General features: G+C 44.4%; 1 pseudogene; it reads left to right on the forward strand.

Annotated features, from left to right (window-relative positions):
• Positions 1 to 19,884, forward strand: part of LOC123723767 (E3 ubiquitin-protein ligase MARCHF8-like) — a 151,238-nt pseudogene that overhangs the window by 84,595 nt on the left and 46,759 nt on the right.

Here is a 19,884-nt window from a genome sequence, read left to right on the forward strand (position 1 = left end):
AATTATAAAAAGTAACACAATAAAATAACAATAATGAGGCTATATACAGGGGGTACTGGTACCGAGTCACTGTGCGGGGGTACAGGTTAGTCGAGGTCATTTGTTCATGTAGGTAGGGGTAAAGTGACTATGCATAGATAATAAACAGTGAGTAGCAGCAGTGTAAAAACAAATAGGGGGTGTCAATGTAAATAGTCCGGGTGGCCATTTGATTAGTTGTTCAGCAGTCTTATGGCTTGGGGGTAGAAGCTGTTAAGAAGCCTTTTGGTCCTAGACTTGGTGCTCCGGTACTGCTTGCCCTGCGGTAGCAGAGAGAAAAGTCTATGACTTGGGTGACTGAAGTCTTTGACAATTTGTATAACCGTCAGAGCCGGTGTAGTAGGATTCAATCTTAATCCTGTATTGACGCTGAAGACGTAGCAGGATTTCTAATAAGCGTCCGGATTAGTGTCCCTCTCCTTGAAAATGGAAGCTCTAGCCTTTAGCTCAGTGTGGATGTTGCCTGTAATCCATGGCTTCTGGTTGGAATATGTACGTACGGTTACTGTGGGGATGACGTCGTCAATGCACTTATTGATGAAGCCGAAGACTGATGTGGTGTACTCCTCAGTGCCATTGGATGAATCCCGGAACATATTCCAGTCTGTGCTAGCAAAACAGTCCTGTAGCGTAGCATCCGCGTCATCTGACCACTACTGTATTGAGCAAGTCACTGGTACTTCCTGCTTTAGTTTTTGCTTGTTAGCAGGAATCAGGAGGATATAATTATGATCAGATTTGCCAAATGCATGGCGAGGGAGAGCTTTGTATGCATCTCTGTGTGCGGAGTAAAGGTGGTCTAGAATTTATTTCCCCCTGGTTGCACATGTGACATGCTGGTAGAAATTAGGTAAAAACGGATTTAAGTTTCCCTGCATTAAAGTCCCTGGCCAATAGGAGCGCCGCCTCTGGATGAGCATTTTCTTGTTTGCTTATGGCCTTATACAGCTGGTTGAGTGCGGTGAAATAATTCATGAGACCATATCAGAAATGTGCTTTACAAATTAAATATGATTATTACGGTTATTATTGTATGAACATGGAGGCCAATTTACTCTCGTGTGTAATATGAGTCAGATTGTAATCAAAACTATTAATTAGGGAATAATTTGTCACTCTCCTCATTGACAACAATACATACAAATCATGATCTAGTCTGCTTAACTGACTTTGGGCACATTACAGGAAGTGATCATATGTTGCGTTTCTTGGTTTTCAAATCTCTCTAGTTATGATGAATGAGGTGTCAGGTAAACATAATGGCAGTATTATCCTGTCGGTCACAGAGACCTAGCAGTATACTGGAAGGCTATAATTAGCACAGTAAACAGCATGTCAACAGTAATCTCATGTTATGGTGCTACCTGCCTCTGAGTTATCAAACTCATTAGTGAATGGACCTGCACTCTAATCAGCCTAATATCACAGTCTGCATAGCATTTGATTGATGCCTATACACCCATGGACATGCAGCTGGACACACACACACACACACACACACACACACACACACACACACACACACACACACACACACACACACACACACACACACACACACACACACATACTGTACACACAACAGAACATAAATTAATAGGTAAATATGTTATTTGCTATTGACAAGAGGACATAGAGAGTAATAACCATAGTGATACAGTAGAATAATGTTCTGTGTTATTCTAAGGGAATAACCATTCCACTTTTGTACTGCAAATTCTAATGTAGTTATGCTGCACACTTAGTTTGTGTTTTTAAATTGCATTATTAAGTAATGTACAAGGTCAAGCTTGCTTTACACAGTTATCAGTATAATAATCTCAGTGCTGAGACTGAGGTGATTACTAAATCAGATTTGTCCTACTGCTGTCCCTCAGCAGCCGGTGGTGTGTCGTCCCTGCAGAGATAGACAATCTCAAGGGATGCTGGTGTTACGCAGTCCTGCTGAGTAGAAGTTAGCGACCGTTAACCTTTTCAAATAGTGCTATTGCCAATAGAGGTGGAGAGCCATGTTGCTAGTACTGTCTGTTGTCAGTACTGCCCAGAGAGCAAGGACTGTAGTAGTATTTATTGGCTCCCTGTGAGTCTCCTGAGACATGGGACATTTTCTCTGACTGAGTGTGCTGGTGTGCGTGTGTGCTGGTGTGTGTGCATGTGTGCTGGTGCGCGTGCGCGCAACCCGTGTTGAAGGTAAGCATGGCGGATGTGTTGTTATCTACCCTTACCACCTGGGGGCGGCCCGTCAGGAAGTCCAGGATCCAGTTGCAGAGGGAGGTGTTTAGTCCCAGGGTCCTTAGCTTAGTGATGAGCTTTGAGAGCACTATGGTGTTGAACGCTGAGCTGTAGTCAAAGAATAGCATTCTCACATAGGTGTTCCTTTGTCCAGGTGGGAAAGGGCAGTGTTGAGCGCAATTGAGATTGCATCATCTGTGGATCTGTTGGGGCGGTATACAAATTGGAGTGGGTCTAGGGTTTCTGGGATAATGTTGTTGATGCGAGCCATGACCAGCCTTTCAAAGCACTTCATAGCTACAGACGTGAGTGCTACGGGTCGGTAGTTATTTAGTCAGGTTACCTAAGTGTTGTGTTCTTGGGCACAGGGACTATGGTGGTCTGTTTGAAACAGGTTAGTATTACAGACTCAGTCAGGCACAGGTTGAAAATGTCAGTGAAGACATTTGCCAGTTGGTCAGTGCATGCCTGGAGTACATGTCCTGGTAATCCGTCTGGCCCTGCGGCCTTGTGAATGTTGACCTGTTTAAAGGTCTTACTCACATCAGCTACGGAGAGCGTGATAACACAGTCGTCCAGAACAGCTGATGCTATCATGTATGCTTCAGTATTATTTGCCTCGAAACGATCATAGATGTAGTTTAGCTCGTGTCACTGGGCAGCTCATGGCTGTACTTCCCTTATAGTCTAATAGTTTGCAAGCCTTGCCACATCCGACGAGCATCGGAGCCGGTGTAGTACGATTCGATCTTAGTCCTGTATTTACGCTTTGCCTGTTTGATGGTTTGTCGGAGGGCATAGCGGGATTTCTTATAAGCTTCCGGGTTAGAGTCCCACTCCTTGAAAGCGGCAGCTCTACCCTTTAGCTCAGTGCGGATATTGCCTGTAATCCATGTCTTCAGGTTGAGGTATGTAGATACGGTCACTGTGGGGACGACGTCATTGATGCACTTATTGCTGAAACCAATGACTGATGTGGTGTACTCCTCAATGCCATCGGAGGAATCCCAAGGAAAAATTTCCGGTCTGTGCTGGCAAAACAGCCCTGTAGCTTAGCATCTGCTTCATCTGACCATTTTTCTTATTGACCGAGGCACTAGTGCTTCCTGCTTTAGTTTTTGTTTATAAGCAGGACTCAGGAGGATAGAATAATGGTCAGATTTGTCAAATGGAGGGAGAGCTTTGTACATGTCTCTGTGTGTGGAGTAAAGGTGGTCGAGAGTTTTCCTTAGATTTCGTGCACCAGCTGTTGTTTACCAATATACATAGACCGCCACCCCTTGTCTTACCAGACGCCGCTGTTCTATCCTGCCGAAAAAGCATAAAACCCGCCAGCTGTATGTTATTCATGTCGTCGTTCAGCCACGACTCGGATATTACAGTTTTTAATGTCCCGTTGGTAGGATATGCGCGATTGTAGTTTGTCTATTTTATTATCGATTGATTGTACGTTGGCTAATAGGACCGATGGTAAAGGTAGATTATCCACTCCGTCTCTTTCTCCTGCGAATGACGGGGATGAGGGCCTTGTCAGGCGTCTGAAGTAAATCCTTCCCGCCCGACTCATTGAAGAGAAAGTATTCCTCCAGTACGGGGTGAGTAATCACTGTTCTGTTATCTAGAAGCTCTTTTCGGTCATAAGACACAGTGGCAGAGACAATATGTACAAAATAACTTACAAATAACATGAAAAAACATACACAATAGCACAATTGGTTAAGGGATCGTAAAACGGCAGCCATCTCCTTCAGCACCATTCTTCCTAATTGTCATGTAATAAATAATTGCCATGTCATGTTGAAGGTGTGTTGTGTAAAGCTTTCGCCACAAAGGTTGGTGACATGGAGGTACTCAACTCTGATTGGCTATTGTGTTGTTTTTTGTTTCTTGCTCCACCCGCCCCCATTGGTTGGTTTAATGTTGTGACAAAGCCTGCAGTTCCTTCACCTTCTGTTCTGTGTCCTCAGTCATGAGTTAGTCTGGCATCAGGTCAGACAGAGAATCTGGTATTCACCATCAACTAATCATCAACTTGATACAATAATATGATACCAGTATACAAAAATCATTTCATTCTATACTTATACGATACAACAGACAGACTGTTATACTGTTATATTCTATTGCCAAAATGTTATTTCAGCCTCTCAGCCCCTCTAAATACTGGGAGTATGAGCATGTTTTCTCAGACTCAGATCTCTCATCATGTCTAATGAATATCAGTGTGTAGCCCCTTTCTCCCCTTCTCTCCTCTTTCTCCCCTTCTCCCTTTCTCTCCTCTGTCTCCTCTTCTCTCCCCTTTCTCCCCTTCTCTCCTCTGTCTCCCCTTCTCTCCTATTTCTCCCCTTCTCCCCTTCTCTCCTCTTTCTCCCCTTCTCCCTTTCTCTCCTCTGTCTCCTCTTCTCTCCCCTTTCTCCCCTTCTCTCCCCTTTCTATCCCTTTCTCCCCTTTCTATCCCTTTCTCCCCTTTCTATCCCTTTCTCCCCTTTCTATCCCTTTCTCCCCTTCTCTCTCTTGCTCCCCTTCTCTCTCTTGCTCCCCTTCTCTCCCCTTCTCACCTCTTTCTCCCCTTTCTCCCCTTCTCTCCTCTCTCCCCTTCTCTCCTCTCTCTCCCCTTCTCTCCTCTCTCTCCACTTTCTCTCCCCTTTCTCCCCTTCTCTCTCTTTCTCCTCTTCTCTCCTCTTTCTCTCCTCTTCTCACCTCTTCTCTCCTCTTTCTCTCCCCTTCTCACCTCTCTCCCCCTCTCTCCCCTTTCTCTCCCCTTTCTACTCTTTCTCTCCCCTTTCTCCTCTTTCTCTCCCCTTTCTCCCCATCTTTCTCTCCCCTTCTCTTCTCTTTCTCTCCCCTTCTCTCCTCTTTCACCCCTTCTCTCCTCTTTCTCCCCTTCTCTCCTCTTTCTCCCCTTCTCTCCTCTTTCTCCCCCTCCCTCCTCTCTCCCCCTCCCTCCCTCCCTCCCTCCCTCCCTCCCTCCCTCCCTCCCTCCCTCCCTCCCTCCCTCTAATATAATCTATCTAACATTATTACAGTTCTACTCTGTATGGTGCTAAATCAATTGGATCCATGTATAAACAGTAACACTAATATAATTGACACCCAGTGGGGCTGTGGATTTCACAGAACAATAGATCTTGATTTACCCTTGAATCCAGCTGTGAGGATGACTTCAATAAATTAACCTCTGTCAGCTGAGAGGATGACTTTAATAAATTAACCTCTGTCAGCTGTGAGGATGACTTTAATAAATTAACCTCTGTCAGCTGTGAGGATGACTTCAATAAATTAACCTCTGTCAGCTGAGAGGATGACTTTAATAAATTAACCTCTGTCAGCTGTGAGGATGACTTTAATAAATTAACCTCTGTCAGCTGTGAGGATGACTTTAATAAATTAACCTCTGTCAGCTGTGAGGATGACTTTAATAAATGAACCTCTGTCAGCTGTGAGGATGACTTTAATAAATGAACCTCTGTCAGCTGTGAGGATGACTTTAATAAATGAACCTCTGTCAGCTGTGAGGATGACTTTAATAAATTAACCTCTGTCAGCTGAGAGGATGACTTTAATAAATTAACCTCTGTCAGTTGATAACCCCTTCACTTCCCTCTCTCTCTGATGGGTATTGGACGGCCAGTAAGATCCTCTCTGATTGGTGTAGGTTGGTGAATCTGTGTTCTCATCTGAACGGAACAAGTCTGCGTGTGTGTGTGTCAGGGGACAGGCTGAGGGAGGTTAGGGGGAGGGACTGGTTAAGCTGAGTGAGCAGTGGGAATACTTTAAATTGACTCCCATACATGAATAATGCATTAGATAGCCCCTCCCCTCATTGGGATCAGCTGGAGGAAATTGGGGTTTGGGCCAATCAGATGACGTCCCTGCCGGGTTTGCTCATTGTGTGTGTGTATAGTAACCGAGAGAGAGAGAGAGAGCGGGCAAGTCCAGACAAATAGCAGCAGCTCAGAGCCTATTGGGTAGCCTTTCTGTGGCTAGCCCTCCCTCCGTCTCTCTATCGCTGCTCATTCTGTCTTTGTCTCAGGGTGTGTTATGGGAGCTGTCATTGCCAGAGAGATGGCTGGGTGACATTGCTACACCTCTACTTGTGTATTTACTAATGGTTGTTTCATTTCCCCTGGAGAGGATTTACACAGGGGCATGTAACTCCCCCAGGTTCCTTTGTCTGTGTGTGGGGTGTCTGAGGGTGTGTGTGGCTTCAAGGATCTAGCAGCCATGAATTCCTGTTGGAAGATGAAGGTATGGCTGGCTCTTTCTCGTACTTGTTGTTTATACTGACTATCAGGTGTGTGTGTGTGTGTGTGTGTGTGTGTGTGTGTGTGTGTGTGTGTGTGTGTGTGTGTGTGTGTGTGTGTGTGTGTGTGTGTGTGTGTGTGTGTGTGTGTGTGTGTGTGTCTTGGGGGCCATCCTCCAGCGTACTTGTGTGTATGTGTTTGTTAGCGCAGTAAGAGAAACCACCAACGTGTGAGTGAGAGAGAGACAGCAAGGCAGTAAAAGCAGTTTCCTTTCGGTGGTTGTTATAGTGAGGCCTGCTGTCTCCGTGGTGACTGGAGCTCCTCTAAAGAAGCAGCTAGATAACAGTCTCTACTGGTAATGTGTGTGTCCATCACTTCTGTCTCTGCATGGAGAGTTCACCCCCTTCTTTGTGTGTGTATGTGGGGGGGAGGTGTGTGTGTGTGTGTGTGTCAGGTGCATGTCAGGGGAGCATCTGCCACTAACATAGTATGAAAGGATGACCCAATTTCACACCTCGCTTTCGCTCTCTCTTTTCCTCTCCTCTCGCTCTTTTTATCTCGCTCTCTTCTTTCTCTCCGACAGCAGTAAACCCAAACAGCAGATCAGACACATTGATGGGCCAGACACAGCCGCGGGGCGACGTTTTGGGGGTGGGGGTGCTGACAATTGTTTGTTGACGGAGGTGGGGGGGGATTTCAGTGCTCTCCTCCAAATCCACAGAGTAGCAGATCACATCATTGACTGCTGCACCAAATGACAGAGATTTGTGTCAATCCCTAAACAGGAGGGATGGAGGCAGAGGAAAGAGATTAGTAGTCACATGTCAGGACGGGAGCTTAAAGAGTGTCTGAACGCACTAATTCCTGCATGTGTTTCTCTGTTGCTCATTAAGAAAAATTAGATTTCAGTCTTGGGGATGTGGTGTGATGTTTGTGCCCCACGATACACCATAGGAACAAAGCCAGTATCACTTCTTCAAGATAGTCAGAATGAATCTAAAATAACTAAAGAAATCTGTTAATCATTTTGACGTTTTTGCAGAGGTTTTAATCACACTAAGGTGTTCAGTGCAATATTTCTCAAGTAAAAAACTAGGATTGGATAGAGTGCCCTCACCGCAGCTGTGTATCCCATGTTAGTGGGCAAGTGAGCATTGTTGAAGTCACAACCCAACCCTCAAATAAGTCATGAGAAACTCACTTACAAAACTCTGTTTTAGAGGAGACTGACTTTATGACCAATTATCCTATTTCCACTTTGTAGTCAATTTTGACAGTAGAGTATGTTTCTGACTAATATTGATGCCACAGAAAACAGCTTATCAGAAAAGTTGTTTATTGCCTTCTGTTGTGCTTTAAAATCTGTTAGGGATGGAGTGGACAGGACAGGGAATTGAATGTTTTGGAGTCCTCCTGGCCCTCCTAGATGGACTCATCCCTGTTCCTGGTTGGGAAGGACACACTGTATGTCTGTCTGTTACTGTCTTCAGACATCTGTTCATGCGCGCGCACACACCCAGATGCTTTGATGCAGTGTCTGTGCATACATGGTGGTGTCATTCAGTGTTGTTGAAATAAACAAATAACAACAGTGTTTTGTGACAATATACACCTAGTTTCCAGACTCCGTCCTGTTTCGTTAGGGTTTGACTATTAGCAGCTCTGCTCTGCTCTGCCGTGGTCTCTGCTGTTCTGACCTCTGCTTTCTGTGTGTGTGTGTGTGTGTGTGTGTGTGTGTGTGTGTGTGTGTGTGTGTGTGTGTGTGTGTGGTTGTTAGGGTTACATCACAGAGGAGCTGAGGGCCGAGCCAGTCAACACAGTTAATTATGGTGCACTGATTATCTGTGGCTGCATGTTCTGCTCGGCTTCCCAAATGGCAGCCTATTCCCTTTATAGTGTGCTACTTTCCCATAGGGAAAACCAATAGGGCTGTGGTCAGAAGAGGTGCACTGTAGGGAATAGGCTGCCATTTGGGGGACACTACTGGACTCACACAGAAATAAACCCTCAAGTGATTCAGAGGAAAGCTTGTGCTTAATGAGGAAATGTGCATCAAACTCCAACTGATACCTGTGTCCTTATCTGGGTCTCAAAACAAGGACTTTTCACACATTCGAATACTGATAGCTTTCTCCATTGTTTTCTCATAATCTCTCTCTCATTCTCTGTCATTATGTCTCTCTCTCTGTTTCTCCCATCTTTCTCTCTCTCTCCCTCTTTTACTTCATTCAATGAGAAAAGCCCATGCCATTGCCTCTTACTAGTTCAGACAGCCCTGTATCAGTGCTGTTAGCAGCCCTGTATCAGTGATGTTAGCTCCGTTCAGACAGCCCTGTATCAGTGCTGTTAGCTCCGTCCAGACAGCCCTGTATCAGTGCTGTTAGCAGCCCTGTATCAGTGCTGTTAGCTCCGTCCAGACAGCCCTGTATCAGTGCTGTTAGCAGCCCTGTATCAGTGCTGTTAGCTCCGTTCAGACAGCCCTGTATCAGTGATGTTAGCTCCGTTCAGACAGCCCTGTATCAGTGCTGTTAGCTCTGTTCAGACAGCCCTGTATCAGTGCTGTTAGCTCTGTTCAGACAGCCCTGTATCAGTGCTGTTAGCTCTGTTCAGACAGCCCTGTATCAGTGCTGTTAGCTCTGTTCAGACAGCCCTGTATCAGTGCTGTTAGCTCCGTCCAGACAGCCCTGTATCAGTGCTGTTAGCAGCCCTGTATCAGTGCTGCTAGCTCCGTTCAGACAGCCCTGTATCAGTGATGTTAGCTCCGTTCAGACAGCCCTGTATCAGTGATGTTAGCTCTGTTCAGACAGCCCTGTATCAGTGATGTTAGCTCTGTTCAGACAGCCTTGTATCAGTGCTGTTAGCTCCGTTCAGACAGCCCTGTATCAGTGATGTTAGCTCCGTTCAGACAGCCCTGTATCAGTGATGTTAGCTCCGTTCAGACAGCCCTGTATCAGTGCTGTTAGCTCCGTCCAGACAGCCCTGTATCAGTGCTGTTAGCAGCCCTGTATCAGTGCTGTTAGCTCCGTCCAGACAGCCCTGTATCAGTGCTGTTAGCAGCCCTGTATCAGTGCTGTTAGCTCCGTTCAGACAGCCCTGTATCAGTGATGTTAGCTCCGTTCAGACAGCCCTGTATCAGTGATGTTAGCTCCGTTCAGACAGCCCTGTATCAGTGATGTTAGCTCTGTTCAGACAGCCCTGTATCAGTGCTGTTAGCTCTGTTCAGACAGCCCTGTATCAGTGCTGTTAGCAGCCCTGTATCAGTGCTGTTAGCTCCGTTCAGACAGCCCTGTATCAGTGATGTTAGCTCCGTTCAGACAGCCCTGTATCAGTGATGTTAGCTCCGTTCAGACAGCCCTGTATCAGTGATGTTAGCTCCGTTCAGACAGCCCTGTATCAGTGATGTTAGCTCTGTTCAGACAGCCCTGTATCAGTGATGTTAGCTCTGTTCAGACAGCCCTGTATCAGTGCTGTTAGCTCTGTTCAGACAGCCCTGTATCAGTGCTGTTAGCTCCGTTCAGACAGCCCTGTATCAGTGCTGTTAGCTCCGTTCAGACAGCCCTGTATCAGTGCTGTTAGCTCCGTTCAGACAGCCCTGTATCAGTGATGTTAGCTCCGTTCAGACAGCCCTGTATCAGTGATGTTAGCTCCGTTCAGACAGCCCTGTATCAGTGATGTTAGCAGCCCTGTATCAGTGCTGTTAGCTCCGTTCAGACAGCCCTGTATCAGTGATGTTAGCAGCCCTGTATCAGTGATGTTAGCTCTGTTCAGACAGCCCTGTATCAGTGCTGTTAGCAGCCCTGTATCAGTGCTGTTAGCTCCGTTCAGACAGCCCTGTATCAGTGCTGTTAGCTTCGTCCAGACAGCCCTGTATCAGTGCTGTTAGCTCCGTTCAGACAGCCCTGTATCAATGATGTTAGCAGCCCTGTATCAGTGCTGTTAGCTCCGTTCAGACAGCCCTGTATCAGTGATGTTAGCAGCCCTGTATCAGTGATGTTAGCTCTGTTCAGACAGCCCTGTATCAGTGCTGTTAGCAGCCCTGTATCAGTGCTGTTAGCTCCGTTCAGACAGCCCTGTATCAGTGATGTTAGCAGCCCTGTATCAGTGATGTTAGCTCTGTTCAGACAGCCCTGTATCAGTGACAGAGCAGCAGACACACTAGACTAGAACATACTAGTCTTCCATATCCTGTTCCTGTTCTGACACACTGATGTAATTAGGGGAGATGAGGAGGGATGGGAGGCAGATAGAGGTGGGAGATGGGTAGGCAGGATGAGATGTAGATGAGAGATGATGTGGGAGAGGAAGAGAGGGGCAGGAGGGATCAGAGGAAGATTGAGAGGAAAAGAGGAATGAGAGGGGGGAGGAAAATGAGAGGCAGATGAGTGGGTGGGAGGTGAAAGAGGGAGGAAGAGGGGAGGAAAACCACATTCTCAACTTCCTGCTGTTGTGAAGTTTTTCACACGCACACTCTCACTCACTCACAGGCTGTTTCCTGCTTTTAGCTGCAGGCCTACTTACGAGCTATCTCTGTGGAACCGTGCTTTTAACACACACATATGTGATGTCTCTAGTTCTCTCTAACACACACACACTCTCTTTCCTCTGTCAGACCTAATTTACAAGCTAACTGTGGGACTGTGTTTTTGCTGAGCTAATGCTAAGGATTGCTGCTGTCTCATGTAGTGGAAACAGCGTACTGTCACTACAGTTTCACTAAAGGTCTAGGATCAGCTTACCCTCACCAAAATCCTACCAACACAAAACTGATCTTAGATCAGTGTCTATGGGCCGTGTCTGTATCCCACCTCCATTGTCTTATAGCCCTGTACTGCCCATTCTGCTCCTCAGACAGGGTCAACCAGTAGAACCAGAGACGAGTAGGACATGTGTGTATATCTATATGGCTAGAACTGGAGTCCTGTGTTGCAGTGGTTCACAGTAACCTCTGGTGATTATTGTTACTGTGCATAGTTTACATTCTAACATTCCCATCTGGTCCGCATCCTCGTTAGCTGACCACACACAGTGTGTGTGTGTGTGTGTGTGTGTGTGTGTGTGTGTGTGTTCAGCCTTGTATCTTCCTCCGTAGTGGTCATTGTACAGAGCCAGGAAACCACATCTACACAGTAGACCCCACACTCTTCCTGTGATCAGATTCTTTCAGGGATGTTGGATACAGCATATCCTGCCTTCTTCTGGTAGGAGGTTTGGGGAATACAGTGAGGGGTCGATGACTGCACCTGATTTTGTGTGTGTGTGTGTGTGTGTGTGTGTGTGTGTGCGCACCTATTGTGTAAGATATAAAAGTTTTTTTCCATATTCTTCAAGTAAAGTGTCACAGATATAGTTATGTTTCAGTCTCCGTACAGGAAGATTATTTAGAGTGCTCTATACTCTTGGCTTTCTGTCTTCTTGCTGAAGAATATGGTGACTTCATCTCAGATTCATATTCTACACAATCGTAATATTGTAAGCTTTCACTGATAGGTATTTATACACAGGCAAAGGAGGTTGTGTGTGTGTGTGTATGTATGTATGATGTATGTATGTATGTATGTATGTATGTATGTATGTATGTATGTATGTCTGTGCATTCATAAACACATTTATAGGACAGAATTGAGCAGAGGTACTTGTGGGTTAACGACACAGGATTTGGAAGGATGAGCAAAAGTGTGATCTCATGCGTTGTGTGTGTGTTTGAGACCAGGCTTCAGTATGTGCTGTTATTGAACCAGTGGGTTTATCTAGATAGATAGATAAACCCACTGGAAATGTTTGCCTTTTCATGTTTTTTTTATACCAAGAATCATCTGAGATTAGTTTCACTGTCTTCCTTTCAAGTCTCAGAAGCGTCTTATCTCATGTCCTAACGATCCACTACCAGTAACCTTTTATATACACAGTTGTATGTGTGCTGCAGAATATATATGAGAAGGGTTGTTGGCTATCGGACTAAAACATGGTCCTTTTCTCGTTTTAATCAGAACTGTAGGCGTCCTGTAGCTGATCAACTGTAATCATCTGGTTCATAAAGGGCTATAGCATTAGTTTGATAAGTTGACACAAAGTGACAGTCATTGATATGTATTATTATAATATCTGACTGCTTTTCTTCCTCACTCTCTGGCATATTGTACTGGTTAAACTAGCTGTAGTATTAGCCTGAGGCAGAGTAGCTGCGGGACATTGGATGCGCATTGACCATTCAAATCAAACTGTTACCCAGGGATTGGGGTGAACAAATCAGGATCCCAACAGCCTATTTTTAGAATAGCAGTAGTACTTCAGTCATAACAGTGTGTGATGAGAGAGTTCTGTCAATGGTGAATGTTTGGATCTGCACAGGTTGATGAGGAGACGGCTATTCACAGACACACCATGCTCTGTGCAGGTCTGTGGCCTCCAGGTGTGTCCTCTTCTATGGACAGGATTCACATCACACAGATTCCCCCATGATCCGTGTGTGTGTGTGTGTGTGTGTGTGTGTGTGTGTGTGTGTGTGTGTGTGTGTGTGTGTGTGTGTGTTCAGACCATTAGTTCTGATGATTTAATTCTGTTTCCACCTTTCTCCTCATTATCACTGACTCTGATAGTGATCTCTCTCGCTCTCTCCATCTCCCTCCCAGTCTCTCTGTCTTATCTGACAGTAGATAATTAAGTGAGAGAGTGAAAAAAAACCCGGCCTCACCCTACTAGAATCTGAAGTCAAATGTCTACTGTTTTCTGATAATCTGGTGCTTCTGTCCCCAACCACGGAGGGCCTACAGCAGCACCTAGATCTTCTGCACAGATTCTGTCAGACCTGGGCCCTGACAGTAAATCTCATTAAGACCAAAATAATGGTGTTCCAAAAAAGGTCTAGTTGCCAGGGCCACAAATGCAAATTCCAGTTAGACATCGTTGCCCTAGAGCACACAAAAAACTATACATACCTCGGCCTAAACATCAGCGCCACAGTAACTTCCACAAAGCTGTGAAGGAGCTGAGAGACGAGGCAAGAAGGGCCTTCTATGCCATCAAAAGGAACATAAATTCGACATACCAATTAGGATCTGACTAAAAATACTTGAATAAGTTATAGAACCCACTGCCCTTTGTGGTTGTGCGGTCTGGGGTTAGCTCACCAACTTAGAATTCACAAAATGGGATACACACCAAATTGAGACTGCATGCAGAATTCTGCAAAAATATCCTCTGTACAACGTAAAACACCAAATAATGCATGCAGAGCAGAATTAGGCCGATACCCACTAATTATCAAAATCCAGAAAAGAGCCGTTAAATTCTACAACCACCTAAAAGGAAGTCTACAGACTCAGTGAGTATAGCCTTGCTATTGAGAAAGGCCGCCGTAGGCAGACCTGGCTCTCAAGAGAAGACAGGCTATGTGCACACTGCCAACAAAATGAGGTGGAAACTGAGCTGCACTTCCTAACCTCCTGCCAAATGTATGACCATATTAGAGACACATATTTCCCTCAGATTACACAGATCCACAAAGAATTCATATTTATTTATTTTCCATTTTGTACGTTAACTATTTGCACATAATATGACATGTGTAATGTCTTTATTCTTTTGGAACTTTTGTGAGTGTAATGTTTACTGTTCATTTTTGTTTATTATCTAGTTCACTTGCTTTGGCAATGTTAACATATGTTTCCCATGCCCAATAAAGCCCTTAAATTGAGAGAGGGATAGAGAGAATTCCGTACATACCCAGGCTCCTTCTGGTGCTGTTATAACATTTCTATCTTTGTGTCTTATGAAGATGTCATTTCAACAGCATTTGGCCAAGCTGTGATATGAAGCTACAGGAGCCAGGAGGGGCGTCAGGAGGGGCGCCAGGAGGGGAGCCCTCCGCCAACACATTTAACTCCTAATGATCAAGCATTTAACGGCATATCAAGAAAAGCTAAAGAAACTTCTGCTCCTTGACACTCAGTGTAAAGGGTTATTTATTGAAGTTTTGGATCGCTGAGGTAGTTAGCGATTCCGTGCTAATTATCGTTAGCTGCCAGACGCTAATGATGCTAGCTTCGCTGTGTTGTGGAGAATAGCTGACGACGTCACGTCGGTCTGTTGTAGTTTTGAATCTGTGCGTGGTGACGTTGTACTGGGTTGGTTGTAGGCTATATGCAGAAATAGATGCATCACAAATAGAAATACACTGAAATGAACTGGCATCCCCATTATATTTCTATGGTTTTAAGGTAACTGTCTGGTACAGGGAAAGAAAATGATATAGTTGATACAGTTCTACTTTAGACTACTATTGAGGAATAAAAACTTCTGACAGGCCTGACTCTCTTTCTCTACAGGATGTCTCTTATTTCCATCAATCTCACTCACTCACTCACTCACTCACTCACTCACTCGCATACTGTATGTTCCATCTCTGTCCTTACCTTGGAAATATTACTGGACCTGCTGTTTGGAGGTGAACTTAGGAAGATTAGAATTTCACAAGATAACTCTGTTCTGAAAAGATGTAACATTGTAAAAGTCCTCAGACAGAGGGAAGGGCCAGCCCAGACAGAGGCCCTGAAGCTCTGAACAGCCGTGAACCACCAAGATAAAATGTCTCCTCTTCTCTGTCATATCCTCCTGATCCTCCCTTTATCCCCCTAACACTGGCCTGGATCATCACAGCCAGGGGTTGTTACTAGGGGAGAACAACTTCCTCCTCACATTGAAGCCATGAAGTTCAAGGCTGACTGGGGTACTGCAGCCTGTGGTTTTCAGGAAGCAGGATTCCCACCCATTATAGTGAATGGTAAAATGGTAATATTTGTGTGTGTGTATATATATATATATTTGTGTGTGTGTGTATATATATATATATTTTTTTTTTAATGACAATCATGGTACCAATAATTGCTTCTAATACACCAGATTTGTCATTGAACAGATATATTTTTTTTTTATCTTACACGGGAGTTATAAGTTATATGTAGTTGCTACAGTAGCCTGCAGAACCCCAGTCGACCTTCAACTTGAGATACTCAATGAGAAGAGGCAGAAATTAGCTAGCCTGCTACGTCACCTCCTGGAGGAGCTCAAACTGCACGTTATGTCTTGAGAATCCGCTCCATGAGACGAGCTCAAACTGCACGTTATGTCTTGAGAATCCGCTCCATGAGACGCCATCTTGGCAAGCTAAAACTGACTTCTTGAGCTTCAAATGCACTATTGAGTCTTCACATAAGAATGAGTGGTGTGATGTCATCGATGGCTATGTCCATTTTTATATACAGTCAATGGTTGTTACCCAGTCCACGAATGCAGGGAGAGAGCGAGACGTCTGAAACTTGACTTTCTCTCACAGAATAATGGATGACTCTCAAGGCTAAGTCCTTAGACTACTGTCACTGAGACGATGGGGCTGTTTGTGAGTTAGTGTGTGAGAGAGGGAAACTGAGACAGAGGGAAAGGCAGAGAAGGATGAAGAGAGAAACAGAGACAGGGAAAAGTCAATTAGTTCCTTGCCAAGACTAAATGCTTCTCTCTTTTCTCACTAATCTGAGTGTGGAGAGTTCAGCACTTTGCTCTTCCTTCCTCTCATTTATCCATCCATCTCTCCTCCTCTCCTCTTCCTATTCTAATCAACCCTGTCCTATTCATTTGCAGACTGTGTATTAGTGGCCTTATTTCCCTCCGTTCTCATGGCAACCTTGTCCTTGAGTTCATCATCATTACTCCGTCGTAGAAGAGTGATTACATCAGCTCTTCATAAAGAACACATTTAACATGTTCACCAACCAGAGGACAGTAATAATTTATGTTCCCACTATTCTCTCTCTCTCTCTCTCTTTCCATCTTTCCTTCTATATCTTACTCTTTCTCTCTCTCGCTCTTTACATCTTTCCTTCTATCCTTCTCTCTTTCCTTCCATATCGTCTCTCTCTCCCTCTCTCTTTCCATCGTCCCTTCTCTTGTTATCTCACTCTTACTCTCTCTATGCCTGTTGCTCTGTTTCTCACTAGAAGTATGATCCTGTATGTTTCAGCTCTTCATAAAGAACACATCTAACATTTCACCAACCATTATGGCCAAACATGGATAGATAAACTGTGTGTGTGTGTGTGTGTGTGTGTGTGTGTGTGTGTGTGTGTGTGTGTGTGTGTGTGTGTGTGTGTGTGTGTGTGCATCTTCTGACTTCCACTGAACTTGTTGCGAAAGCATCAGTATGGTAATGTATAAACAGAGAGAGAGTGAGATTACATCTTATAATAATCAAGATGTATTATTTTTTTTTTTTTAAATATGTATTTCCCCTTTATTTAACCAGGTAGGCCAGTTGAGAACAAGTTCTCATTTACAACTGCGACCTGGCCAAGATAAAGCAAAGCAGTGCGACAAAAACAATACAGAGTTACAGATGGAATAAACAAGCGTACAGTCAATAACACAATAGAACATCTGTATATGGTGTGTGCAAATGAAGTAAGGAGGTAAGGCAATAAGTAGGCCATAGGGGCAAAGTAATTACAATTTAGCAATTAACACTGGAGTGATGGATGTGCAAGTAGAGATACTGGGGTGCAAAAGAGCAGAAAAAACCTAAAACAAATATGGGGATGAGGTAGGTAGTTGGTTGGATGGGCTATTTAGAGATGCTGTAGGATGCAAATTTCTGTTTGAAAAAGCTAGCCTTTGCTTTCCTAACTGACTGTGTATATTAGTTCCTGACTTCTCTGAAAGTTGCATATCGCGGGGACTATTCGAAGCTAGTGCAGTGCGCCACAAGATGTTTTTGTGCTGGTCAAGGTCAGTCAAGTCTGGAGTGAACCAAGGGCTGTATCTGTTCTTAGTTCAACATTTTTTGAAAGAGGCATGCTTATTTAAGATGGTGAGGAAGGCACTTTTGAAGAACAACCAGGCATCCTCTACTGACGGGATGAGGTCAATATCCTTCCAGGATACCCGGGCCAGGTCGATTAGAAAGGCCTGCTTGTTGAAGTGTTTTAGGGAGCGTTTGACAGTGATGAGGGGTGGTCGTTTGACCATGGACCCATAACGGACGCAGGCAATGAGGCAGTAATCACTGAGATCCTGGTTGAAAACCGCAGAGGTGTATTTAGAGTGCAAGTTGGTCAGGATGATATCTGTGAGGGTGCCCATGTTTATGGATTTGGGGTTGTACCTGGTAGGTTCCTTGATAATGATTGAGGGCATCTAGTTTAGATTGTAGGACGGCCGGGGTGTTAACCTCTATGGGCTAGGTGGGACGCTTGCATCCCACCTACTCAACAGCCAGTTGAATCCTGTGGCGCGTTATTCAAATACCTTAGATATGCTATTACTTCAATTTTTCAAAAATATGACTATTTTACACCATTTTAAAGATAAGACTCTCGTTAATCTAACCACACTGTCCGATTTCAAAAAGGCTTTACAACGAAAGCAAAACATTAGATTATGTCAGCAGAGTACCCAGCCAGAAATAATCAGACACCCATTTTTCAAGCTAGCATATAATGTCACATAAACCCAAACCACAGCTAAATGTAGCACTGATGATCTTCATCAGATGACAACCCTAGGACATTATGTTATATACATGCATGTTTTGTTCAAACAAGTTCATATTTATATCAAAAACCAGCTTTTTACATTAGCATGTGACTAGCATGTGACTAGCATGTGACTAGCATTCCCACCGAACACTGCTGGTGAATTTACTAAATTACTCACGATAAACGTTCACAAAAAGCATAACAATTATTTTAAGAATTATAGATACAGAACTCCTCTATGCACTCTATGTCCGATTTGAAAATAGCTTTTCGGTGAAAGCACACTTTGCAATATTCTCAGTAGATAGCCCGGCATCACAGGGCTAGCTATTTAGACACCCAGCAAGTTTAGCACTCATCAAAGTCAGATTTACTATAAGAAAAATGTTATTACCTTTGTTGTCTTCGTCAGAATGCACTCCCAGGACTTCTACTTCAATAACAAATGTTGGTTTGGTCCAAAATAATCCATCGTTATATCCAAACAGCGGCGTTTTGTTCGTGCGTTCTAGACACTATCCTAAAGGGTAAATAAGGGTGGCGAGCATGGCGCAATTCGTGACAAAAAAATTCTAAATATTCCATTACCGTACTTCGAAGCATGTCAACCGCTGTTTAAAATCAATTTTTATGCAATTTTTCTCATAAAAAAGCGATAATATTCCGACCAGGAATCTGCTTTTAGCTAAACAGACAAAGGAAAAGAAAGCATTCGGTCGAAGCGGGCACGCGCCTAAGCCCATAGTACTCTGAGTGGCCACTTGCCAAAAGCGATAAAGTGTTTCAGCCAGAGCCTGCCTCGATATCGTTCAGCTTTTTCCCGGGCTCTGAGACCCTATGGAAGCCGTAGGAAGTGTCACGTTATTGCACAGATCCTGAGTCTTCAATAAAAAGAGCCAAGATGAAACACTACTTCTCAGACAGGCCACTTCCTGCTTGAAATCTTCTCAGGTTTTGGCCTGCCATATGAGTTCTGTTATACTCACAGACACCATTCAAACAGTTTTAGAAACTTTAGGGTGTTTTCTATCCAAAGCCAATAATTATATGCATATTCTAGTTACTGGGCAGGAGTAGTAACCAGATTAAATCGGGTACGTTTTTTATCCAGCCGTGTCAATACTGCTCCCTAGCCCTAACAGGTTAAGCATATTCCAGTTTAGGTCACCTAACAGTACAAACTCTGACGATAGATGGGGGGCAATCAATTCACATATTGTGTACAGGGCACAGCTGGGAGCTGAGGGCGGTCTATAACAAGCGGCAACGGTGAGAGACTTATTTCTGGAGAGAAAATAATAAGTAGCTCGAACTGTTTGGGCATAGACCTGGATAGTATGACAGAACTCTGCAGGCTATCTCTACAGGTGATTGCAACTCCGCCCCCTTTAGCAGTTCTATCTTGTTGTAATTGGGGATGGACATTTCAGAATTTTTGGTGGTCTTCCTAAGCCAGGATTCAGACACGGCTAGGCCATCAGGGTTGGCGGAGTGTGCTAAAGCAGTGAATAAAACGAACTTAGGAAGGAGGCTTCTGATGTTAACATGCATGAAACCAAGGCTTTTCCGGTTACAGAAGTCAACAAATGAGAGTGCCTTGGGACACACAGGGCCTGGGTTAACCTCTACATCACCAGATGAAAAGAGGAGTAGGATAAGGGTACGGCTAAATGCTATAAGAACTGGTTGTCTAGTGTGTTCGGAACAGAGAGTAAAAGGAGCAGACTTCTGGGCGTGGTAGGATAGATTCAGGGCATAATGCACAGACAAGGGCATGGTAGGGTGCGAGTACAGTGGAGGTAAACCTAGGCATTGAGTGATAATGAGAGAGGCTGCATCTCTGGAAG

Source organism: Salmo salar, chromosome ssa18, assembly GCF_905237065.1.
Source record: "Salmo salar chromosome ssa18, Ssal_v3.1, whole genome shotgun sequence".
NCBI lineage: Eukaryota > Metazoa > Chordata > Actinopteri > Salmoniformes > Salmonidae > Salmo > Salmo salar.